Raw genomic sequence first — 23,054 nt, 5'->3', positions numbered from 1 at the left:
TGCATTTCAGGTTCCTCCCTCGATTGCTTCTGTTGCACTTGGCCTAGAATTGGCTAACTGAACTGAACAACGGGATTTAAATGAAGTTAGCTAAGAATGTGTCAAATCTACAGAACTCAGCCATGATTGAGTGATGGAGTGGACTCGATGGGCTGAATGGCCTTACTTCCACTCCTATGTCTTATGGTCTTATGGTCTAAAATGCAGACTTAATTAGGCCGCAACACAATGGTGCAACATAGCCCTCCTACCTCAAGCAAGTGCTAATGAACACAAATGATATCAACGAAGACAAAGGATACATTCCCTGGAACAGAATGGCACCTTCATCACCTAAACCATGAATGCAACACAAACAATCAAAATTAAGCTTTCTCCAACGATTAAGGACTGCACTGCCATAGTGGGTTCAACAGAACTTTCTGCAAATGTGCCAGAAAGGTATATAGCTCTGGATTTGGCCTTGGGAAAGCAGCAGAAACTCTACCATAAGAAATGTTAGACTCAAGGTGGAAGGATCCTCAACCTAGAGAACTCAGCTGCAGTGTTAGATCCATGTCGGTGCAGGAAGACAGAGAAAGTGAGACAGAGACAGAGAGAGACAGATAGAAGGAGAGAAAGACTACTGAACCTTGCCAGCTTCACCAGCCCATCCCAAGTTCAAGTATAAACTGGAAGAATATCTGGAAGTCTCAGACAGTACTATAATTAAATGTTGAATGGCTTGCTTATTTTAACTTTTTGCTTGATACAAGTTGTAACTATTTTACCAGTTACCTGACTTGTGTCTGTTTTTTTTTTAACCTTGATACTACAAGATACCCTGGGTGCAAACATGTTTAAGTGGCATATTGGTTTGGACGAGTGTGGTTTGCCAAAGACTATACTAGTGCTCATTATAATTGCTCACTCAGTGCCCACCTGCATGCTCACATGGTCCATATCTTGCATAGCCTTGCTATTCCAAGCCTGTGTTAATGCCTCAGTCAGAGTCAAGAACCTTTAGTGCTGTAGAACTGCGATGCTAGTTTGTGTTTTTTCATGCTTGTCAGTGGAGATACATCTGGGGGTGGTGGGACATGATACCATGCATCTCCCTCATCATTAATTTAACACCTATTGCATGTAACTCCCTGGCAGACAAACAGACTGCACATTTATTCATGTTCCAAGCTGGTGAGAACGAGTCCTCAGTTCAGTTGGGGGGAGGGTGGCTGATTTTGGTCAGGGGTCCCAAGACCATAAGTCATGGGACAGTCTGCATACAGTGCAGGAGCTTGGTCATGGTCAGTCAGTCATCCAATCGGGATGCTCACACTCAAGGAGTTGTCCCAGCACAGTCTGGAGGGAATGGAGAGCAGTCAGTCCTGTACAGCCATCATAGATTGTCAGAAGAATTACGGCTCATCAGTCAGGGTTCTGCTGCAAACACTGCCATCTGGTCAGGTAGGTCCAGAGATGTTTTGTCAGTCGGATAAATATCTGGGCCAAGTGATCCGCCCATCCATCAGTCATTCAGGAGGGTGCCAGGAGACAGGTAGGAGCAGCGAGTGAATCACTGTGAGAAGGATTGGCCTGGAAAGCAGAGGGCATAGTGATGGAAGGAAACCCAAAATGATTGGAGATTGTGTGGAACAACATCAGAAGGTATGGTATACTGCTGGACAGGGTGGGATTCGTGGCAGTGGCCTCCACATGGGGAGAATATGGAGGAGTAGGGTTGGAATAAATAAGGTATAATGTATGAGTTCAAATGCTAGAGCGGACAGTTGAAGGCACAGTTCAGCATGGTTGGTCTCTACATGGGATCATGGTGGAAATGGGCTTTTGGGGTATACTGTGAGTTAAAACAGGACATGGAGACTCTGGTAGAGATTACCTAGTGACAGTATGGGGCTCAGTGCTGGTGGCATCCATAGTGAACTGTGTTCCATGCCATCACTTTCCTCTCTCTAGATGCAAAGTGCTTTTAAAAATTGATGGGACAATGCCCAGGGGTGTGTAAAGTCTGTGACACTTTCATGGGCAAAAATGCAGGATCCATGTCTGCTGGATTTTAAGACACTGAAGGAATCTGTTTGTACATTGTAGCTACATTTCATTTGCAACAATTTAACTGCTACAGATGCAGAGTAAAGCTGCTTGGCATCAGATGCTGGTCAAAGGCAATTTACACAACACCACTGATGTTTGCAGATTGAATGTAGGCATCCCAATGATGCCGATGTTTTCATCAATGATGTTACAAAAGGATAATACTGGCCAAAGGTGAACACTATTCATGCAGCTTCCAAGAGTGCTGTGGGAGCCACACCATTCATCATTTGTCATGTGAGAGTTACAATGGTCTGTACTGAATGCAGTGAGAAGCTGAGGATTTGATGTGGCTCTGGGATAGCAAGGATATTGCAACATTCCAGACACCCCCTTCTCAATAATACATGGTAGTCATTGAGTTGGCATGGTCTTTACCAAGTTGGTGCACACTCTGAGTCTGAATGTAAACAGATAATGGATACCTGGTTATTGTGATACAGCATGTCTCACTGTGCAGTGAAGTATACTCAGCCCTCTCCTGCTGGCTATGTCACCAATGACTCTTCTGAGGTCAAAGCACCTCCTTCACTCTTTCTGTTCCCAATGAAGGTCATGTCCACCTTGTTCTGCACCATGTTGCTGTCAGTCACTGGGGCTGCCTTCCAAAGAAATAAAGGTGGATGCCGGAGCCAGGGCAGAAGACACTGGCGAGAATAAGCAGCGCCGAACTCCGTCACAACTGGAACCACTCAGGATGTGCAGGTCATGCAGGAGAGTTCATTTCCTATTGACGAACAAGATCCGGTGCCATTGCAGGCTCTGTAGATCACAGAACACCAGGTGAGAACTGTGCTGGATGCTGGAATGAGACCTGCGGGCTGCAGGAGTTTGGGGGTTGATGGGAAGCAGGGAAGGGGGAGCGGGTGGTCATTCCTCTCCCAGTGACTGAGAAGGTGACAGCCACTGGGAACCTCGATGCAATTGGTTCCTTCCAGGGAGAGACGAGTGAGCTGAGTGGGATCTCTAAGTCGTGCGCCCACCATCGCATCAGGACAGCGACCATGCCATCTAAGCAAGCTCACACACAATCTCATTTTATTCCCCGCTAGCAATCCCAGCAAGCAGGATTTGGAAAAATTCTTGGTAGCCCCGAATATGGGGGAGGGCAGGGGCCATCAACCGCCCACACATGGCACTGAGAGGGATTCATCGACAGATACTCTATTAATGTCCAGGTAATCCATAGCCATTGTTACCACTTCATGTACCCCCTACCCTGGCAGCTGCCAGGACACCTACATCCTGGAGTAGTGTCATGTACCTGCTGTGGTTGACGGTCCAGGTGTTTTACAAGTTTTACTGGGGGAGAAGGGTGACTTTGGCTCATGAGAAAATTATACAACCCCCTGACTGAGGGGAAGGAACAGAGATACAGTACGATCCAGGCTACCAGCAGGACCAGAGTGGAGCAGATGATGGAGCTGGTAAAGAATTGGTTCGGTTTCTAGGATCGTCCTGGGAGAGAGGGTCCCTCCGGTCAGCGTGTGCTGCACCATCCTGGTGTGCAGTGAGGCAATGTGCTCGTTGCTGTGGAACTGAGGAAACAGGAGCACTCTTCCAAGAACGAGGACAACGACATTAGGAAATAGGAAGCTTGCTCTGTCCATGAATCGGGTGTTACAAGCCAGACAGGACCTGATGGACAACCAGTTCTAGTCCATGAACGCTGGGTGAAACACATCAGCATGCACTGCACATGACAGAAAAATCAGGTTTGCATTGTCAGGGTTAACTTCAGCCTCAATTGCTGGAAAAGCTCAGCCAGTCTGGCAGCATCTGTGAAAACTTCAGCCTCTATTGGCTTGGTCTGCTTTCGCTTGTCCGAGTTGTCAATCATAAAATCATAGAATCTCTACAGTGCAGAAGCAAGCCGGTCAACCCATCAAGTCCTCACTGACCATCTGAACCACATTCCACCCAGTCTCAGCCCCCTACCCTATCCCTGTAATCCTGCATTCCCTATGGCTAATCGATCTAATCTGCACATCCCTGAACACAATGGGTAACTTAGCATGGCCAATCCACCTAACATGCACACCTTTGGACTTACAGAAATAAAATGAATTAATTCAGTAAACAAAAGCTCATGTTTCAATTTGTCTGGTAGCTGGCCTTTATGAGATGTTCCTCACCTGGAAAATGTGGATGTCCAGTGGGCACTGAGAACAAGGCAGTGCTCACTTTGAATCTGTTTGTACAGTATGCAGCTGCAGACAGTTAAAGTCTGTGGGTACCAGAGTGACTAGTTTGAGAGAAGGGGTTGGTATGCGTGAGGGCTTCCTGGCTGCTCTGTGATTATGTTGCCGATGAGAGCCAGTGCTGGATTGCCAGTGCTTGGCTGGGTGCACAGCAACCTTTGGAATATGGCAAAGGTGCAAGACATGCACTGAGTGAGTGTCTTGGATCACGGGGTGTATCCAAGCGGTCCTTTTCGGATTCAGTTAGATATAGTTAAGAGAAGACGCGACAACAGCAATTTGCTTAAATGTGGATGTTTACGAAGCAATAATAATGATAATAATATGACTAATAAATGGAAAAGGAAAGAGAAACAACAACAGATCTCGGCCTTTTGCCCATCGGGGACCCCTCGACTGAAGGCTGGTGTGGGGGCTTGGGTCTTTCCTGGCACCGTTTGTGATCTTGGTCCAAGGTGAAGTCCAACTCTCGGAACAAAACTCTCTCTCTCTCTCTCTCTCATACAGTTTAACAAACAGACAGTGCAGAAACAGCTACAGAAGATAAAACTGCTGGTCAGTACTGAAAACCCAGCTGCAGAAAAGCAAGTTGCAACTGCCGTCTTCAGCCCGTAAAGGAATGTTGACAGGACTCTTTCAAGGTCATGCAGCTTGTCAAGTATCATCAACAATTTTAGCCCCTCAGCCCATCCCAGACAATCTATTTCCCATGCAGCTGACGAATGTCATCATTAACTTTCGCCCCTCATCTCATACAATACAGTGAGTGGCAGGATGTTCCATTGGTACGATGCACCCAGAATTAGATGTAGCAGATGCCATGGTACAGGAGAAGTAGTTCAGGAGCTGAGTTTGGTGAGAGATGGCTAGAAAATTTGTTTAATTGCAAATGTCAAACTGCTTCTCCTTTTGCAGATTTTCTGAATGACTCATATCCAGCCAACAAATCTTCAGCGGCAATTCTCGAGGGAATCTTAATTATTTAAATTTTAACTATTGTGCTCTGTGAAATGAAACTGCTTAAATCTTATGTCAGAAGTTTCCAGATGAGAAGGGGCAGGCATATAGCAGCTCTGCTGTCTGTTATTTGTACTTAAAATACTAATTAATCTTTTCCTCATACAAATCCATTTCCTTCTTCATTTTAGCTGCTCTGTAGTTTGTTATTTTTGACTTGAATGAAAACTCCCGGTTGATATCTCGCGTTCAAAAAACTGCTGTACGTGTGAGATAGGGAGAAGGAGGGAGACAGGCAAAAGAGAAGGCTTAGAGGGATATGCTGGAGAAAAAGAGAGCAAAAGAGAGTGTGTGAGAGAGAGAGAGAGAGGACTGATATACCTCCCTCTCTCATATATATATATCCATGGAGAGGGAGGGTGTGTACATATGAAAGTGAGAAAAATGGAATGTGTGAGATGTGAGGTGTGTATGTGACAGTGTGCGCATGTGAGTGAGAGGGAGAGACAGGAAAATAAAATGTTTGAACAAGGAAAATAGGATGTATGATTGAGAAAATGAGGTAGAATTTCCTCAGAGGCTCTTCTGATTTTCCAATGCTCCTTTGGAAAAGCTGTGGGGAAGTAGCTTTAACCGTTTTAACAAAATGCCTCTGGACTTTCCATTGGTCTTCTGCTGAGATAATGCCCAGAAATTGGAAAAATCAGAAATTGTGAGATTAAATGCCAATGGGACCCAGAGAGAAATCAAGAGTGAGCATGGCGCTTGGATATGAGATTCCTCAACCTCAATTTGCATCCTCATTCTATTATCACTTGCCCTGCAAAATAACCAATACCAGGTCTCTGGTCCTCCAAATACCAGAGGAAGTAGAAAATAGGAAGAAATAATGGTGTTTGTGAAAAAGATATACTGATAAGCATAGATTTTAACCTACATGTAAATTGGACAAATCAGATCAGAAAAGTTAATCCAGGAAATGAGTTCAACACATCACTGGAGTAATTGCTTGGAGAAGTACATTTTACAATAAAATAAGGGGAGAGGACATTCTAGATTTGGTGATGTGTGATAAAGCAGGATTAACATAATTGAATTGTGCGTTCAGTTTGAGGGAGAGAAGTTTGCTTCTAAAACCAATGCCTTAAACTTAAATAGGAGTAATTATAAACCTATTTTAAGGCGAAGACAGATTTTTAAACAGTGAAGGAATTAGGAGTTATGATAAGCAGGCGGGTAAGTGGATCTGAGTCCACAAGAAAGATCAGCCATGATCTTATCGAATGGCGGGGCAGACTCAAGAGGCCAGATGGTCTACTCTGCTCTTATTTCTTAAGCTCTAATTAAGAGAGAGCTGACAAATGTAATGCGATTGATGAATAGGTCAGTAGGGATGGAATGGCAGACATGCCAGGACATATTTCATAACACTCAGCAAAGACACATTCCAGTGACAAAGTAAAATACGAGTAGAAGGATATCAATCTAAAGGAGTTAAACTTAACAAAATTAAAAGAAAAAGCATGCAATTCCACAGAAGTTAACAAGAAGGATCTGATCTGATTATGAAAGGAAAATCACATTGGAATTTTTTTTTAGAGTTATTTGAGGAAGCAACAAGCAATGTAGGAAAAAGACAGACCTGTGAATGGGATGTGCTTAGTTTTCCAGAAGGCACTTGATATGGTACTATGTCAAAGGTTACTACATGAAATAAGAGCACATGACATAAAGAGTAATATATTCACATGGATAAAGGATTGGATAGCTGACAGAAAACCAAAGTGTAGGCATAATGTTGTTAATTTGTGATTGTTATTGGGTTGGATAGATGTAATGACCATGACCAATTCCAACCTGTATCCATGACTTGGAAGGGACCAAGTTATAAAAAGAATATAGCTAAGTCATATCAATGGGTAAAATATTGTCAGATGAGATATAATGTTGGGAAATGTGAACTTTTAGCCACTTTGGCAGGAAGCCTGGAGAAACAGCCTACAGATTAAATTGGAGAGATCGCAGAAGTCTGAAATGGTGAGGAACCTGACTGTCCTGGCACATGACTCGGAAAAGGTTAGTTTTCAGATACAAATTAAAATTATGAAAGCTAATAGAATGGTGATATTTATTGCAAGGGAAATATCATATAAAAATAGGGACATTTTGGTACAGTGCCCAGAGCATTGTTAAGGCTACATTTAGAGACCTGTGTATAATTTTGACCTCCTTATTTAAAAAAGGACATAATTGCAGTAGAAGCAGTTCAGAGAAGGTACACCCAATGATATTCCTGGAATGAAAGAGTTGTTATGTGAGGAATGTTTAGAGAGGTTGTGTCTGTATCAAGTACTGTAATGATTATATCAAGGTCAGCCAGGTGGGCCTCATAGAATATGAGTTTCCTGATTGGGGCTGTTAACCTGTCCAATCAGAGAGACTGGCTGTCAGATATAAACAGGAGTCTCAGGCTTGTGGGCTACCCTACACGCTGTCGTCCCAGGGAAGGGGACGGGCTGTCCTAGAGGTGGCCGAAAGGTGTGCCAGGATACCTGTTCACTCTGAGAGCTAACTCTGGGGGAGCTGGACTAGTGTCAAGGACAAATAAAGGGTGACTTGGTGAAGGAATCCTAGTCCCTGTGGAATTATTTCAGTTGCAGTTTAGAAGAATGGGAGGTAATCATAGCGAAACATGTAAGATTCAGATGGGATTTGACAAAGTAGATGCCGAAAGAATGTTTCCCCTTATGGAATTTCTAGAACTAGAAGACATAGATTAGAAGTAAATTTATGTTTCAAACCAAGACGAGGAGAAATGTTTTCCTCTACAGGATCATGTGTTTGAGGCATGGCTACCTGAAGGCTGGGAGCTAACTAAAAAAAAACGACAAATGGTTTGCTCCTGGGAATTTTCATGTCTCCCACACTATTCCAAATGCTGTCAGTCCTTAATATGGAAAAACCTACCTTCTCAATCATGGATCTTATTTTTTTCAAACTATTCAGAGACCAAAAAAGCACCTCCATATAACGTTCACACACCTTCAGATACTTTCCCCAGTGTGTTCATGGTCAGGGATGGGGCCAGATCTGAACAATCCTTTCACACCAAGTGCTGCCACACCCAAAACTCTTTATCCTCAAATATCCTGATAGGTCCCAGAAGGTCAAAACTTAAGGATTCCCCTCACCTCCCAGTAGCCCCGCTACCAAGATTTATTTGAGTTGAGGTAACTTTAAATATTGTCCCAGTACAAAACAAATAAAAGTCATAAGCAAGTACTAGTCTGGGTGAATATTATTTGTCAGCTACAAGATGGAAGGGGGAATAAAGCCATGTAAGTAAATATAAACAACCAATTGCTCCCTCTGTGAATATGATTAGCAGCTGTTTTGAATTTGATTGTTAATTATTTAAATCAAGTTGAATAATGAATATTAAAGTAAGTTGATTTTGAACAGAGATTTGGCCAGTGGATTAAAATGATTAATTTGTCTGTAAAATATTAATCAATTCAAACCAGTGTCCTGTATTGGTATCTTACTGTTACGTTAAGTCATACAGCTAGTATACAGTCCAGAGTAACCTCGATTATCCGGCATTCAATTATCCAAATTTTGGATTATCCAACCAAGATCACAAGGTCCCAATGCTTGGCTAAACTGTGTTATCCGGCATTCGATTATCCGAACATTCAGTTATCCGAACAAAATACTACCCGCCCGTGTCATTCAGATATTCAAGGTTCCTCTATATACCTTGAAGAGGTGTGCTCATGACATTGTCAGTCTATCACATCATGGGACCTGAGGATGTGAAGGCTTGAGATTTCATCTTAACTGGGGCCACTTGCTGATGAAAGTAACCAAATAGTTTATTGTGAGCCCAGAAACAGATGTGCCTATGATTATAGCATGTACATATCTAGAGCTGTCATGAATATCTATTGAATCTTTCAGTGCCATGTTATTCATGTCTAGCAGTATGTCTTGTAACAACATCTTTGCCAAGTCAGATACAAATACCATGCAACAGGCGAATCCCAGACCAAGGTGGCCATTCATGGTGCGTACCAAAAACTGTTCATTAGACTCCAGGTTCTCAATGGCAGACATTTGGAAACTTTATTGAACATCAACAATCACTGGCCTTCAAAGCCTTCAGAAAACTAACAGCACCACCTTCTGTGAATCGATCACTGTCCGTTGAAATACTAGAAGACAGAGCTGCTTAAAATATCAGTTATGCCAAGTTGGAATAAATTAACTAGCAGCCTGCTAGTTTATTTTAAAAATCTCAAAGATTTCTTACAGCATGGGCAAAGAGCTCTCCTGAATAAAATACAACCTTTAAAATACTAGAAAACCATTTGTTTTAAAACTAACCAGGCTTACCCATGTTGGTAAGCCTGGTTAGTTTTGTTGGTTCTGCTGTATGGCCCTATTTCAGTACTAAAGTAGAGGGAATGTCAGCATTCTTAATCTGCCACTGACACAGTCTAGAGGCAGAAACCTGTTACTACAGGTCTGTACGTCTTAAATCAACAGGTTTTGAACTGGTTAATGCCCAGTAAAGAAGGAGCAACAAGAAACATGAAGCGAAAGAGGAGTGAAAGAAGGATAAATAAGAAGGGATAAAAGCAAAACAAGTAGAAGGAAAGGCACAAATAAACCCTGCACTCTACATTAAAAAAAATTAACACAAGCAGCAACAAGAAACAAAGTGAAAGAGAAGTAACAAAAGGAAATCTAAAAGGGGGGTGGGGTGGAAACAAAACAAGTAAAAGAAAGCTAAACTCTGCACTCTACCTCTAAAAAAAAATCAAAAACCTTTCAACAAGAACTGGGAGATAAACACTTAATTGTGGACTGGACTGAAATCACTCTCAGTATACAAATCAATCACTAATTTGATTGATGCATTGATACTGTCACACTGAAATGCCAACACTCTCCCTGAAATCTTTGACATGGTAGATTACAATCGCCCAACGGTGCCAGGATTGCCAGTTCACACAGATTTCAATATAATCAGAATTCATGAGATTCAAACTTCACCCACTGTTGCAGGCTACATGTGACATGATTGAATCTGTAGAAATTCAAGATGTTCTCAGCATTAGTCTGTTACGTTCTGGTAAGATCCAGAGTGAACAGTTAAATTTGGTACCTTCCAAAGATGAGAACAAGCATTCTCCTTGTCCAATACCATTGTCCTAGCATGGCCTGGGAACATTAAGGAAATACCTGATAGCATTTGTTCAATTTGGCCAATGATATGTTTACTGAATTGCAGCTATTCTAGTCACTTATGCTGCCTTATTTTACAGATCAAGTGATAAATAATCCCGAGAAGAGATCTTGCTAAGGGCAAGAAAATGCTTTAAGGAATAAATGCACTGTCTTTTCTGTGTAAGATTAGAAAGAGCCAGAAAAAAATCTGTAAAGCTGTAAAAGATGAGGTCAAGGGACGAATCAACTTTAGGATTAACAAAGTGCAACTCATGTTCTACAGGCGTAAACCCCCAAGAGTCTATTGATGAGTTTGTTGCAAAACGTTGTAGCAATGGGTGTAAATATGACTTCTGTGAAGAACTCTCAGAAAGGCACATTAAACTAGTGATCACCTTTAATACAATTAAAGCCATCTGGAAGGACCTTCTGGGCAAGGAAAAGCGTCAGGCCATTGATAGATGTATATTTGCATGTTGCCTATTGCCAGTAAGATTTACATGCTATTGGTGCAGGCAACACTGTCACAAGGCTCAGTAAGGTGCACCAAACCAACAAGATCTGTAACAGATACATTTCATCGCACCTACACAAAAGCTGTCCAGCTTTTTGTCATGTCTGTAGAACACATGTGGAACCAAAGGGCATTCTGCTAGAGCTTGTCTCATTGGAGTGAAGAAGGGCGAGAGGCAACTTGATAGAGGTGTACAAGACGATGAGAGGCATAGATAAAGTGGATAGCCAGAGACTTTTCCCCAGGATGGATGTGGCTATCATGAGTGGGCATAATTTTAAGGTGATTGCAGGAAGGTTTGGGGGGAAGATGTAACAGATAGGTTCTTTACATAGAGAGTAGTGGGTGCTTGGAATGCACTGCCAGCAGTGGTAATAGAATAGGACACATGAGGGACCCTTGAGCGATACTTGGATAGGCACATGGATGATAGTAAAATGTAAGGTATGTAGGTTAGTTTGATCTTAGAGTACGATAAAAGGTCAGCACAACATTGAGTATAATTTTAAGGTGATTGCAGGAAGGTTTGCGGGGGAGATGTAACAGATAGGTTCTTTACATAGAGAGTAGTGGGTGCTTGGAATGCACTGCCAGCAGTGATAATAGAATAGGACACATGAGGGACCCTTGAGCGACACTTGGATAGGCACATGGATGATAGTAAAATGTAAGGTATGTAGGTTAGTTTGATCTTAGAGTACGATAAAAGGTCAGCACAACATTGAGTACTGAAGGAACTGTACTGTGTTTTAATGTTCTATATTCTATGTTCTATATGTGCATGCACTCTGATTCCACTGATCAAACCAGACACCAGAGCAAAATACAGGCGATCAAGAAATGGACAACACAACAACACTGACAGTAAGGAAACTATTAAGAACATGCAAACATATCAGTAAGGTGCATAGTCTTCCAAGCGAAAGTCAAGTTTCAGAAGATGACCAAGCTTTCCAAATCATTAACCACACACACCCTGAGAACAGTATAAGGCAATCAGGAGTGAAAACAGGCATTAACATCATACCTTTTAAAAAGGAAGGCTGACCATAAGACATAGGAGTGGAAGTAAGGCCATTCGGCCCATCGAGTCCACTCCGCTAAAAGCTGGTGTCTACATATTAACATTTTCCATTCTGAATGACATGCAACTGAGCAAGTGGCACTCTATGGTTCAGTATATGAGAAATCAATCTCAGTGTACAAATCGATCGCTAATTTGATTGATGTATTGATAATGTCACACTAAAATGCCAACACTCTCCCTGAAATCTTTCACATGGGAGCGAACAATCACCCAATGATGCCAGGATTACCAGTCCACACAGATTTCAACATAATCAGAATTCATGAGATTCAAACCTCACCCACCTTTGCAGGCTACATGCGACATGATTGAATCAGTAGAAATTCAAGATGTTGTCAGTATTGGTCTGTTACATTCTGGTCAGATCCAGCATGAGCAGTTGATTGTGGCACCTTTTAAAGATGAAAGCAAGAGTTCTCATTGTCCAACACCATTGTCCTAGCATGGCCTGAGAACATTAAGGAAGCACCTGAGAGCATTTACTCATTTTGGCCATACAGAGATGAACTTGATACATCATAGTAATTTGGATTAATCGACAGTGTGACTCAATTATTCACTGAAAAGCACCTTGTTTAGGATATCCACAACATAGTCACACATTTTTTGTCATCTAAACCGCTCCTACCTTTAACTCATTTATATAGAGTCATAGAGATGTACAGCATGGAAACAGACCCTTCGGTCCAACCCGTCCATACCGACCAGATATCCCAACCCAATCTAGTGCCACCTGCCAGGACCCAGCCCATATCCCTCCACACCCTTTATATTCATATACCCATCCAAATACCTCTTAAATGTTGCAATTGTACCAGCCTCCACCACTTCCTCTGGCAGCTCCTACATCCCAATAGAGAATGCACTACACCCAGGATATCACTATCACATTACACAGGGTCACATGGGTATTGAATGCACAAGAAACCCAGCAGATGAGACTCTGTGCTGGCCAGAGATGAACCATGATATTCAATGAATCATCGACATGAGAGCCATGCCAAAGATTTCAAATTCAGCAGTGGAGACAGCTTTTGAATCCACAAGATGTTCCATCCATTCTCAGATGAAAATAGCAACAGACTTATTCATGGAGCACAGGTCAGATTATGCTCTTGTGACAGATTTCATTTCTAAATTTCTCCATTGTCCAATGACTTAGCAATGCAATGAATGAAACTATTACTGACACAATGACCGCTATTTGCAGTTTATTAGTTTTGACAATAGACTGCAGTTCACTGGTAAACCATTTAAAGACATATGCACTCAGTAGGGATTGATCCACTTATTGTATTTGCTCAAATGGCCTAGCAGGGCATATGGTCCAAACTATTAAATCAATGATCACCAAGTGTAAAGCAACAAAGTGCAATTTTTGCATTGTTGCACTTTCATGCATTATCATGGTGCTTTTCAGTGAATTATGAATTCTCATGAATTATGATCTTGTTGAAACCTGTGTGGACTGGTAATCCTGGCACTGTTGGGTGATTGTTATCTACCATGTGGAAAAGGATTACCATCCCAGCACGACTAATGCTCAGAAGGCAAGTGCAATTGATCTTGCCCAGCAACTAATGAGCCAACCATTCTGAGACAAAGGGCATTCTTCTTCAAAGAATGAGAGAGGTACAAGACCAGCAAGCAGGCAGAGAAGAATGACAACTGAACATTGGGCAGAAAGCATGAATCAGGAGTACAGATACTTGGATAGCAGCAACGTTTGTAGAACATGCAACCACCCAGGATTGCACAAAGTTATCATTGAGCATGGTGATACTTTGCAAAGGAGCAGAAGCCAGCTCAGACCAGCAGTAAAACATAGAAATTATATACAAAGAGAGTGAGGATGAAAGCTCCAACAATGGTGATTGTGTGGTAATGTTGGGTGACAACAGCCAGTAGTGAGACAATCAAGTTGTTAATCAGGGCACAATACATACCTCTCCAAACAGGCTTAAGCTCACCAAATCAGGATGAGTTGTCAAATTTCAAAAACATTACCATGAAGTTTGAAATTTTAAGTTTGCAAGACCTGTTATTCCTTGTCTACAAACCTCCTAATTGACAACATATGCCTATGTACAACCATGTATAATTTGTTGGATTTCTTCTTAATCTTTGGAAAAGTGGATATGCTGTGATCCGGCTCTTGGCTAGTCTGCAGTATAGCTTTAAGAGAAATGCTTGAGATATTATCACTGTATCACAGCACCTGACATGAGGTTTTCAAAGTTTCAGACTCCACCTTAACTGGGGGCACTTGTAGCATAACACACCATTAAATGCATGTTACTCTTTGTAACCGAATCACTATATTAGCTGAGATACTGCAGTGCCTGCAATATATGTTTATATCTGGAGCTGTAATAAACATCTGCTGAATCTTTCACTGCAACATTTCACACATTCTAATCCTTCTGACACAAGAGCTAACGTAATCTTCCCATATCAGCTATAAAATCCTGATGGAGGCAAAGTCTACATCACAGTGGCAGTTCATCTTCTGCACCCCATTGCTGCCACGTTCCAGTAACTCCCTCAAAGTGATGGTAATACCCACCTACATCATTAACTGACAGATCATCAGAATCACCCAGTAAACCAAACATCATACTCAAAACCCCACGGGCAGAGCCATGGCTCAATGTTGCAAATACATGCTGCTAAACGCTATAACTCATTGTTATAACTACCACACATGCTGTACTTCTTTGTACCCTTTCCTTTCGAATAAGTGGTCACAATTAATTGGATGATGAAACAGGATTAAACAAAGCAGCTCAGCATGGTTTTGAAATAAGTCAGAAATGGCAGTCTAATGCCCAAAGTGTCAGGTTTATTCTTATTTTACAACTTACCACGAGGAGTTGATTAATTCAGTGGCTGGATGGCTTGCAGTGCAGAGTGATGCCAACAGCATGGGTTTAATTTCTGCACTGGCTACAGTTACCATGAAAGACTCTCCTTTGCAATCTCTCCCCTCATCTGAGATGTGGTGACTCTTAAGCTAAATCACCACCATTTGTCTCTGTCTAATGACAGAGCAGCCACATGGTCCAGCAGGACAATGGCAACTTTACCTTTATTGTTTATCAGATATTAAATCTAATTTACCAACCACTTTAAATTAGTAGCTCTTTTAGTATAAGTTGTATTACAATCAAGAGTTCCAACATCATTACATAATTTCAAACTACCAAACTCAGTATGATCAACACTATACTCTGTGTCCCTTTGGCATTCCTCACAACTGGGCTGGACTGTGCAATGTTTAGCTACAAACCAGGTCTGCTCCTTTAAGGCTCAGATACTTCCCATGGGGAAGTGAGTCAAATATGCCCTGTAACAATTGTATACTAATTCTTCCAGATCTATTGATTGGCAACTGGTCGAACTCCAGACTGCCCGAAAGGTCATTTCAGAAATTTATTTCAAGCTTTTTGACTTGTGACCGGTTAAGAGCATTATATGGAACGTGTTCAACATTTGTGTGTGTGTGTGTACCAAACAGACTGTGAGGTCTCCAGTGGACATTGCACAGTTGTGGAGTTGCATACTGAAGACAACAGAAGAGGAGACATTAGAGAACAGGGCAACTTACTCAAATGATAGATTCAAGGTTCTCCTATTTCAGATAAACAACCTTATAAATCACAACTGTTTTTCACACAAATGGTGTTTTGCCTCCAGCAGGTAACACAAAGTATATGAAATGCAGCACATAAAAGCTGAATCGCTCATGCGTGTAATAAATAGATATGGTTACCTTCAGTATTTGCTATGTGGGTGAGAAATCATAATGTCTGCTTCACTCTTTCCATTTCAGACCAGGAGACAACTTGATTCAAGTTACACATCATTGGCATTCAGTGTGTGATTTGGTGAGTATGAGGCAATAAATAGGTACAATAATAGAAATCATGTACTAGCAAGGACAACAAACATTCAAGTTAGAAGCAAAGGGAGTTTATATCTTTTAAAATGCACATAGTAGCACAGAGAGTTAAACATATTAAATCCAAATATAACACAGTGCTTTCCAAAATAAGTTAGAAAATGAACACGTCTTAATTTTTGTCTGTTTAATTCTACCTAATTAGGTTTCAGTGCAATGTGACATTGAATCGTTGTGAGAACACATTCTGTGTTTTGTCCATGACATATTGGTTTCTCAGCATCGTACATCCAGATTGAAAAATAGGTTTACTCAGAATTTGACTCACTTTATTTTGATCGTATATTCTATGACAGACATTTTTTGAAAAGTACACTTTTCAGATGAGGGCATTGCTGGCAAAGCCTGAATAATACATTATCTGTTGAATTCCTAGTTGCCCTCAGAAAATGGCAAGGAATTTTCCTCTACAGTGACCCTTCTTCAGAACTGATAGTAGCTAGGAAAAGGTGGTATACATGCTGCAGACCAGGCAACTGCTTCGCAGAACACTTACGTTCAATCCCAAAAATGACCCTGAGTTTCCAGTTGTCATTTCAACACACTATCATGTTCCCTGGTCAACATCTCTCACTCACGCTTGCTGCAGAGCTCCGGGGTTGGGTGAGGTGGGGGGTGGCGGTGGGGGTGGGGGGGGTGGAGGGGGGAGTCAGTGCAAGCTGGAAGAACAGCATCTCATTTTCTGCTTGGGGACTCTGCAGCTTTCAGGACTCAATATCGAGTTTAATAATATTAGGGCCTGAACATCTCCTTCCATGCCCGTTAACCATCCCTCCACCCAGGTCCTGTCATGACACGGGCTGCTTTCTGCACAGCCAATCCATTTTCACCTATTTACAGTCCCCATTAGCAGTACCTTTCTTCCTGGCTTACCACTACCCTCCCTTCACCTACATCACTCTCTTTCTCTCCCTTTGAGTTCTATGGTCACCTGTCATTTACTCTTTTATCTCCCTCACCCCCACCACCAGCACCAATAGTTCTTTGTTCCTTTGATATTATCTCCTTTATGGGAGATAGAAAGGGGCTTTCTAAATTCTAAATCTAATTCCTAAGCCACACTGATGGGCAACTGGGGTCAAACACCTGCCAGAATAGGTCAGGGCATCAGCTTTCCTTCACCAGTGAATCAGCTGGGTTTGTGACCAATCTGATAGTTTCACAGTACCGTTTTACTGATGCAGATACTATATCTTAATTTTCAGAGTTTCTGTATAAGGGATGAGCTAAGCCTATTATTTCAAATAGGAACAAAGGCGGGCATGTTATAGAGGTAACAAGGATCATGACTCACCTACTGAAAAATTGGAGAGAGACCCATGGTGTCTCTTTTTGGAACTGCTCGCCGTATAATGGTCATCTGGCAGTTGAGAGGACAGCAGCAAGCCTTTCACACCATCAGGCCTGCCAGAGTTTTGAAATTCCATCTCATGAGAGGTGCTGATCAATCAGGGGTCAGCTGCTCTATTGCCCAATAGTGCCACTAGGGTTGAGGTGGCTACTCAAGGGAATAGAGCCAATAGAGGACAAGGTTCGTGGAGTGAATCGTGCCAGCATTATGTGATGGTGGAAGGGGCTTTTCAGGGACAAGAGGACAAGAGAGTGTGGAGGTGTCTTGCAGAGGGTCTCCCACTTCATGGACCCTGGATACCTCCATGAGGAATCTCTTCTGGAGATCACAAGCAGCCTGCATAGGTTCGCGTATCATGGGCCTCATATACTGACAGGTCTATTCATTGCTGGATTAATACAAGGAGCTGCTGGAAGATGTCCTTCAATGGGCACTATTTACCCACTTAAGAGTCTCAATTAGTGCCTTCCCCCTGGGAATTTAATCAGGGGGAAGGCACTAATGAGAAACTAGTGCAGTCCCCACCTGCCAAGTCAAAGCTGTACTACCTCTAAACTTGCTACAGGGAGAGATGAAAAATTGCCCATCTTTGTTTGATTGCATTTTGATGGATATCTTTAATGATTTCACTATTTGAATTTCCTTTAGCCCAGCCAAATTGTAGAAGTACATTTGATGTCATCTCAATCCTATTGAATAGCTTGACCAAAGTCAAAAAAATAGGTCAGACAGAATAAGTGGAAGGTCAGCTTTGAACTACCACATAAGGTCAATATTCGAGCCATAGATGCAGCTCTTTGTTTCCAATAATTCCACAGTAGAAAACTTCACCCTAAACTACTGTAGATCTACATTAGAATCAATTTCCCACTTAATCAATCATTTTGACAGTTTATAGTTTCAGCTTTATTTGCATGGATTGATTCCACGACTTCAGTTGAAGTGGAGAAAGATCATCAGAAGGTGAATATTTGAAAACAACATTGAAAAGGGCTTTCCCTTCACTTTATGTTATCTGGATATTGGGTGGATGAAGACACGCTTAAAATGGTAATTTCTACCCCATATGAAGCAATGAAGAAATATCTGGAAGTTACTGGGATTTGACGATGCCATGTTCATCCTTGGAGGTGCCATCACTCTCCCACTGGAGTTCAAGTTGTGGATTTATCATGGAATTTCGGCACTGAAATAGTTTAGTTCATCCAACATTTAGCATGGTATCGACTTTCTCAATAACTAGTGCTGTAATGGGAAAACAGTAACAATTCATTTGAACAGAAGGCTAAAGATTTTCCCTCAGTCAGTCTAATGATGTTAACTCTAAAGGAGGTTTGCTCGCAATCTGCTTTTAATGCAATATAACATGGGTTGTAACTGCTGTCCTATAAGCCTGCTCCAGATCTATTGGCTAAAGACAATAGTGGGCTTTAGTTGCAGTGACAATTGCTTGCATTCATGCATAGGTTCACAGTGAACGCAGATAGGCAAGCAAAAGGAAGTATCCCAACATTAATCACTGTCCTCAGGAGAGGCACAGTAACTGGAAAAGATTAGTGTGGAAGATCAACTTGATGAAAGTAAATCCTCCAGTGCACATCTGACAAAAAATCCATTTACTCCAAATTTAGCAAGGAAAAATGCAACAGACCAATGAGAAGAAAATTCACACTTATCGGCAATTTCAAAGATTTGATGATGTTTTCCCAATACTGCGGTAGCCCCATATCAACTCTATTGAGTTGAGGCCTGAACGGACTTCACCTCTAAACCTGTGTCTGTGAAACAGGGAAACATTAACAGGTTGAACACTTCCTGCAAAGAAGCCAGGGTGACTTCAGACCACTTAGATTATTAGATCTCATCCATCAATAACTAAGTTCTACTGTCTCATTAAGTAAGGCCTGAACCGTGTCTATGATTTTCACACCTATTACATTTCTCAACTTCACTGGTTCTAGCTTTTCTTTGAGATTGCATTGTGAGAAGCACGAAGCATAAACAAAATGTAAATATGTATGCAATGGTTTAAACAGATAAACTATGTTTGAGCTGAATAGTACGAATTCTGTCTGTGGTTGCTCTGTCTTATTGAAAGATCTTAGCTGCATTCTGCAGATTGTCACTTGGCCTGTGTTGTATAAGTAATGTTGCACTCACAATTCAGGAAATAATTGGACAGCCACTTCATTGCTATTGAAAAAGTCCAAGACTTATTTATATGTGAGGAATAACATTTGGTGGAACTTTCTGGTCCCTGGGTGATGGGCCCAGAGTAAAGGTGGCAAGCAAAATAGACAAAGTATATTTGGGGTATTGTTAGGATGGATCCCTTCTCCTGGCAAAACTTCTCAGGGGCAGTCAGGAACGTGCTTCTGGGTGGGATGCTCTTCGAAGGGTCAAATGCAGACTTGATGGGCTGGATGGCCTCCATCTGCACATTCTATGATGATTCTATGCTGGCAAGGAGGTGATTTTCAGTGTTGGGGCTGGTGTAGTTGATTTTTCAGCAGTTTTATCTGGTGGTTGTTGAGCTAGCTTCAAGAGGGACATTGGCATTTGTTTGATAGCCCATCCATTGTATCTGGATGTGGTGGCTGTGTCATTGTATTTCGACAGTGGCCTTACATCTTGCTGCCGTCCAGGTCTTGTGCCTTGTCTTATTGTCTGCCGAGTGGGTGGCTTTGCCTGTCCCACTGACAGCAATAGAGTTGGTAGTAGGAGGAAGACTGCAGATGGCTTTGCAGAATGCTCCCTTGGCCACAAGAGGTCGACTTTGGACTGCACCATCTTGGAAAATGTGCTGAAAATGTGTTGCTGGAAAAGCGCAGCAGGTCAGGCAGCATCCAGGGAACAGGAGAATCGACGTTTCGGGCATAAGCCCTTCTTCAGGAAGAAGAAGGGCTTATGCCCAAAATGTCGATTCTCCTGTTCCATGGATGCTGCCTGACCTGCTGCGCTTTTCCAGCAACACATTTTCAGCTCTGATCTCCAGCATCGGCAGACCTCACTTTTTCCATCTTGGAAAATGTGGCAACTGTCTGGGTGAGAGACAACAGCAAGGGCAAAGGCAAACTAGCAGGAATGGGAAAGTGTTCCGGAGACAGGAAATCAGGTTTGTGCATTATTGAATCTGCTGGTGTACACATTGCTGGAGCTCCATTGAAATCTCTGTGGCTTCAAATTACATCATCAAGGTGAAATGTATGTTGCAACTTATGACAAAATTCAAATAGGTGGAGAAAATTATTTTGTACATTTTCGCCCACAGGATAACAATTTTGCATTCTACTACCTGTTAACTTAATTCTGTAAACATGAGCTTCCAGATGTTGGGGGCCAATTTATCAAAATCCACTCAATAGTAGATTTTCTTGTTACCTGTGAAGGATAAGGAATATTTCTGCAGCTTTGCAGCAATAAATGCCACCAAAGGTTAAACACTGATTGCCGTGACAATGTTTTGTATTGTGTAGCGAGTAATATACATGAAAACAGTGCTGACTATTACGATTTGGAAAATTTAACCACAGCGAAGGCAACCAGCTCAATTAGACTTTGATTTTTGTTTAACTCTAATGTTATATTCAACATTGTACTCACAAGGCGCTGTTGGATGCTGGATGCATATTAAATGTGCCCTGAGAAGACTATAGTCAGTATGTGTAAAAATAGGTGTGCTTCTTGCAGAATTCAGCCTCATTGGCTTTGATGACTATGTTTTCAGTGTTTCATTGGAAAGCATCACATGAAACACCCAGATCAAAATTGCAAACGACTTTTCGTCCTCCCTATCTTTCTTTCTCCATACAACCTGCAGGGTTCCAATGTGTCTAATCATTTCTTTGTGATTTAGATCTCCTTCCCTCCTGCCACTTACATACATACTCAAATCATTTGCTTAAGACGGTCAGCTCTTACATGAATTGAGATCATTCAGAGTGGTTTCAAGGACAGACCATGCAACAATCAAGAGGACTCAGCTTTTTTCTGCAGCTAACTGAGATTTTATGGGTATATTAAACACTATTCCAAAGTTTTTTGTCATTGTGACCCAGTGCTGGAAGGAAACATTGCGAGAGGAAAAGAGGTCTGAGAATGTTGAGTGATAGGTTGGGGCTGGGAATGCTTCCAAGAGATTTAATTTCAACATCAAGCGATGAAAGTTCAGAAGACTATTGATCATAAGCTTGCTATAAACTGTCTTTACCAGTACAACCGTGAGTTGTTCAGTGCTAATGGGATCGGCCACTTTGATGTTTGGGACTTAATGGTTCTATCCTGCACTGCTATAAGACTACCTCCTTAGAATACCCAGTGTCCTTGCTCAAGGTGCTGCATTCACGACTCTACCTTACCCAGGGTTGCTACTGTCTGACTCTAAAGAGCTCTAACAGACCCTTTTATTTACATACAGTTACACAGAAAATAGCCCTATGTAATACAACTCTCTCGTTCAAGTAATTTCGTCCTCTCTTTTCAGCATCCCAATCACATGTGACTGCAGCTATTAGTGTTACAGCACCTTATGCAGTAACATATCATGAATGTATGCTTTCATAATGACAGAAAGTTGGAGGTTGAAAATGAAAGAATAAATGTCCTATGTGCACTCTATCTAAATGCATGACAGAGCACTTTCCTAATATAAGTAGCATTGCCTGTCCTCTGTTGCACTTCAAATGGTGATGGTGAGCTACTGAATGACAAGACTCTCATTCAAAGGAGTTGCTTATTCCTTGGCGCTTGTGTGACTTGCCACTTCACAGACAAGCCTGGATGATTAGTGCATCCATGCACTGATTGCTTTGAAATTATGAATGAAGCTGACCACTGTATAATCACCCACCAGTGTCTCCATCTCTATCATCATGGTGAGTATTGGTGAAGCAGCAGAAGATAGTTGAACCTAGGATGTTGTTTTAAGGGAGTCTTGTGGGTTGCCCTGAGGCTGAGTTGACTGCTCTCCAACAACCACAACTACCTTTGTCTCTACTAGGCAAGACTTAAAATATTGGAGATTGTTTCCTCAATATCTATCAATTTCTGTTTAACTCAGGGTGTTTTTTGAGGTCAAGGATAATTACTCTCCTGCATTCTTATTAGACCTAAAGCTGTCAGGAGCTCTAGAGTTGAGTGGTCCAAGTGGAACACTGATGAAACATTGGGGAAGAGATTTTTGGTGAATATTATCTTTTAATATTGTTATTTGGTGACAATTCTTTCCACTGCTTTGTTACTGATAGAGAACAGAAATCAATCATTTTGGATTTGTCGTGATTTTACTGGAAACGATGCTCTGAAGCATTTTCCATATTATTAGGTGAATGCCAGTGTTGTCGCTATTATGGAACAATTTATTTTGAGTGCAGTTAACTTTTCACCACACATCTTCAGCATTAAAGCCAGAGCAATGTCAGGACCACATCCTTGGCATTGGCTGGTACACTCAGTCATTTCTTGATATCATGAAACTTAAATGAAACGGACAGAGAACTGAGGTCTGTAAAGATGGGGACCTCAAGAGGATGTCAATAGCACCATCCACTTGGCACAATTGCCTGCAGATATATTTGATGCCCTTTGCATTTATATGTTGGGCCTTCCAGAGTATTATCAGTTTATGTAGGCTTCAAAAATATCCAAGGAGAAAGTGA

Source organism: Chiloscyllium plagiosum, chromosome 11 (genome assembly GCF_004010195.1).
Source record: "Chiloscyllium plagiosum isolate BGI_BamShark_2017 chromosome 11, ASM401019v2, whole genome shotgun sequence".
Lineage (NCBI taxonomy): Eukaryota > Metazoa > Chordata > Chondrichthyes > Orectolobiformes > Hemiscylliidae > Chiloscyllium > Chiloscyllium plagiosum.
This window is presented reverse-complemented; position numbering follows the sequence as displayed.